Raw genomic sequence first — 3,979 nt, forward strand, 5'->3', positions numbered from 1 at the left:
GATGTTCCATTAAAAAAAAATGGCGGGCACATGCTTAGTGCGCCCACCGAGATCTGCCAGCAGGTACCCGGCAACAATAGAGAATTCCCCTATTGGTTTATTTTGATCACTGTGATAAACCCTATCACAGTGATCAAAAGAAAAAAAAATCTCCCTTTGTCACCCTCTTAGTTAGATAAAAATTATAAAATAAAAATTTTTTTTTTTCCATTCTTTGCAGTTAGGGTTATGGATTAGGAATAGGATTAGGGTTAGGGATTAGTGATGAGTGAGCATGCTCACAACTGCTCGGCACTCGCCTGAACATCTCACTGCTTGAGATGCTCGGCACTCAGTGAGTACTTTCTGGATGCTCAGGCGGGCGCTCGAGTCACTGCCCCGCATGTTTGGCACTGTTTAGACTGCGAATAAACATGAGGGGATTGCCTGCCAGTCACTGTAATGCCGCAGCCATGTTGGTTGTGGCATTACAGTGATTGGCTGGCCGCATAGCATCATCAGGTTTATATAAGACCTGGTGCCGCTATGCTCGTCACAGTCTAACCTTCAGACAGGCAGAGTAGGAAGAGCTGCAGCTGAGTGAGGGAGAGAATTGGCAGTTTATTTAGTGAGATATTCAACAGCAATATACATCTCAACTAATAGTCCTTCTAATGACTAATCCAATTGCATATGAATCCTGGTGATAGTAGGAGTTAGGCAGGCATAGTTTGTGGAGAGTGTATACAACAGAATAGGGTCCATTGCACATTCTGTCTGCTGTTGTTACAGATATCCAAAGCCCTAGGTATCAGGGCTAATATTCTTTTTGCTTTTAATCCTGATCATTTGCTTGAAAAGCAATATAATACATCATTTTTACTGCTCCATTTGCTTGTTAGCAGCATACAGCCAGATTTGTTTGATTTTAATAGCATTGCCATATTGTGGAAGCAGAGAAACTTGTCCATCATCTCAGGTGATCCGATATTACTGCGGAAATAATCCTGACATTTTTGGGAATGTGACAAATATTCTACTCCATTTAAAGTCTGGCAGTTGTGTGTTGTTCAAACCTATTCACACTTGGTCGCTGATCAATACCATACTATTAGGCCACTGCCTAAATCTGTGGCCATCAGACATGATCCAATATTACTGCGGTAATAATCCTGACATTTTTGGGAACGTGACAAATATTATACTCCATTTAAAATGGGCAAGGTGCGTGGCAAGGGACTGAAAAGTGGACGTGATGGTGATAGTACACGCAAAGGCAGAGGCCGTGGACAAGGTGAAATTGTGCCTGCTGAGGGAGCACAACAAGCACCCATATCATGTCACACTACCTTCCTGTCCCACGGAACACCACTATTAAAGCCAGACCAGTGTGAAAAGGTTGTTGGTTGGATAGCAAATAATACTTCCAGTCAGTTTGCCACCATCACCACCGTGTCTTCCACATGGTCCAGTCTCAGTAGCCATGAGTTTGGTCCACATATTCCTCACCCTTTTTTATTTGGAACTCTCGCCCGGCCGGCTTCAAGCAGGGAAAGAGGAGATCGCATGTAGCAATGTCCAAATATATGAGCAGCCACGGTCACACGAAGGCGACGGTTTGAAAGTGCAATTACTGTCGCAAGAGGTGGATGATGATGATGAGACACAATTAGCAGCAAGTCAGGAGGAGGACCAGGGTGTGGAAGTGGAAGACGAGGTGGTGGACGATGAAGTCACTGACCCAACCTAGCAAGGTGACATCGACATGCAGAGCGAGGACAGGAGAACACAGGGGGAGGGAGGCATAGCACCACAACAGGCAGGAACAAGCAGTGTGGTGGCCACAGACACAAGGCGGCCAACAGTTCCCCGGAACACCAACACGATGGAAGTTGCCAGTACGACTGTTAGGTCTTACCGAGTCTGGTTCTTTTTTAAAGACTCTGCAGATAATCCCAAAAAGGCCATTTGCACTATCTGCCAGGCCAGCATCAGCAGAGCTAGCAAAACTACCAGCCTGACCACCACCAGCATGCTCAGGCACATGACAGCAAAGCACCTGACTAGTTGGGCCAAACGCCAGGGTCCTGAAACAGTGTCTGCGGGTGACACCACTGCTTGTTCTGCTGTTGTGCATGCACGCCAATCCCCTGTCCATGGCGCATGCGAAGATGCCTCCTGCCCTGCATCTGTCGTTGCACACTTGCAACCACCACCATCAACAACCACGTCCACATATTTGTCCCAGTGCAGAGTTCAGTTGTCCCTACCCCAGTCCTTTGAATGCAAGTGCAAATACGCAGCCAACGTCCCAACGGGCCACACTATTAAATTTACACATTTCGCGAATGCTTGCACTTGAAATGTTGCCTGTTAGGCTTGTGGAGATGGAATTTTTCTGCAACCTCATGGCGGCTGCCGTCCCTCGGTACTCATTCCCCAGCTGCCACTATTTCTCCTGGTGTGCAGTCACCGCCTTACACAATCACGTGTCCCAGAACATTAGCCGTGCCCTCAACAACGCAGTTACTGGGAAGGTCCACCTAACCGTGGAGACGTGAACAAGTGCTTGTTGCCAGGGACGGTACATCTCACTGACGACACACTGGGTTAATATAGTGGAAGCCGGGACCCAATCGGACCCTGGGACGAAACACGACCTCCCAACGCCGAGGATTGTGGGCCCTGGGTCAATCAGGGTTGCCCCACATTCTGCAGCTCCTGCACCTCCTCCTCCTCTTTATCTTCCGTCTCTGAAATGACTATATCAGTCGGAAGCTGGAAGCACTGCAGCACTGCTTCGGCCAAGCGGCAACAGGCTGTGCTGAAGATAATGTGCTTAGGTGACAAACTGCACACCACTGCAGAGTTGTTGACTGCTGTAACAAAGCAGGCAGATCTGTAGCTGTCACCGCTGAACCTACTGTCAGGCATGGTCGCGTGTGACAATGGCCGGAACATGGTGGCGGCTCTGAGGCTTGGCAACATCGCACACGTACCATGCCTGGCCTATGTGCTCAACCTCGTGGTTCAGCAGTTTCTCAAAACCTACCGGGATCTGCCTGAGCTGCTTGTGAAAGTACGCCGCGTGTGTGCCCATTTCAGAAAGTCACCTACAGCTGCCGCCGCACTTGCCGTGCTTCAGCAGCATTTGCAGCTTCCAGCTCACCGACTGGTGTGCGATGTCACCACGCGTTGGAACTCAACATTGCATATGTTGGGAAGGATTTGTGAGCAGCAGAGGGCAGTTGTTGAGTACCAGCTTCAACACGCACGTTGGTATTCAGGTCAGCCTCCGCACATAAAAGCTGATGAGTGGGCATAGATGTCTGACACCTGTGCCATCCTCCAAAATTTTGAGGACTCCACCAAGATGGTGAGTGGCGATGACGCCATAATTAGCGTCACCATCCCACTTCTCTGTCTATTGAAACGGTCACTGCTCACAATTAAAGAGGAGGCATTGCAGGCAAAACACAATGAGATGAAGCAAGGAACTATACAGGGTAATGCCACACAGCCCAGCCTCATCTCATCTCAATGAGGATTGGGTGATAATGAAGAGGAGGAGGAACAGGAGCTGTTTTCCTGCACTACAGACGGTACTAACCACACAACAGTCATACCTTCTGTTCAGCGTGGATGGCCTGATGAGAGGGAGAATGAGGAGGAGGAGCAGGAGGAGGGGGAGAGCATGGACAGTCGTCTTCTTTGTCAGGACAGGTAAGTCTTGGCTGATGGCAGTCTGGCACACATGGCTGACTTTATGTTCCGCTGCCTTTCCCGTGACCCTCGCGTTGTACGCATTTTGGCCAACACTAATTACTGGTTGGTCACACTTCTAGACCCACGCTACAAGGAGAACTTTCTATCTCTCCTTCCGTGGCGGAGAGGTCTAATAAAATTTTGCAGTACCAGAAGGCCCTTGTTGTAGAATTATTAAAAAATAAATAAATTCCCATCTGAAACCGCTGGCAGCAGAGGTCACAGTTTCTTGGAC

The sequence above is a fragment of the Phyllobates terribilis genome, unplaced genomic scaffold (genome assembly GCF_046119375.1).
Source record: "Phyllobates terribilis strain yellow unplaced genomic scaffold, ASM4611937v1 Scaffold_1__5_contigs__length_1240528914, whole genome shotgun sequence".
In the NCBI taxonomy this organism is placed as follows: domain Eukaryota; kingdom Metazoa; phylum Chordata; class Amphibia; order Anura; family Dendrobatidae; genus Phyllobates; species Phyllobates terribilis.